The following is a 794-nucleotide window of genomic DNA, read 5'->3' on the forward strand; positions in this document are numbered from 1 at the left end:
TTAGATTTTTTCTTATATGTTATATTTTGAATTTTTTAGAACGACATTAAATTACAAAAATGTAAGTTTTCATTAAGTATACGACTAAAAACATTAAAATGACGTGTATTAGTTTTGTGTTAAAAAAAAGAAGACATGTATCAGTTTGATGGTTGATTTGAAAGCTTTCAAAACCATATGTAAGATAAAAGTCAAAATAATTTAACTGTGAAAACAATACTGTTCACTTTTTCAAGAATGTGTTCGAGGAAAAAAATAAGGTTTTAATATCATAATTTGTTTAATGTACACTAGAGAACATTATATTAACCTAAAATATAAGAAGTGTTTATTCTTTCCCTAAATAAAAGTTACGAAATTGCCTAATATGATTTACATATATATGAAAATTAATGATTATAAATAATAAAGATTTGATAACAATTTTTGCATCCTTCTTCATTTTGCTTAATTTTATATTATTAAAAAAATAAACAATCACATTAACCTTATAATAAAAAATTAGATTTTTTTTTATATGTTATATCTTGATTTTTTTAAAATGACTTTAAATTACAAAAATGAAGAAACCATATATGTTATATATATTTTTTTAAACGACTTTAAAATACAAAAATGAGGACACCTTATATGTTATATTTTTCATATATGTTCGATTTTTTCTTATATGTTATATTTTGAATTTTTTAAAACGACTTTAAATTACAAAAATGAAGAAACCATATATGTTATATATATTTTTTTAAACGACTTTAAAATACAAAAATGAGGACACCTTATATGTTATATTTTTC

The sequence above is a fragment of the Brassica oleracea genome, chromosome C8 (genome assembly GCF_000695525.1).
Source record: "Brassica oleracea var. oleracea cultivar TO1000 chromosome C8, BOL, whole genome shotgun sequence".
NCBI lineage: Eukaryota > Viridiplantae > Streptophyta > Magnoliopsida > Brassicales > Brassicaceae > Brassica > Brassica oleracea.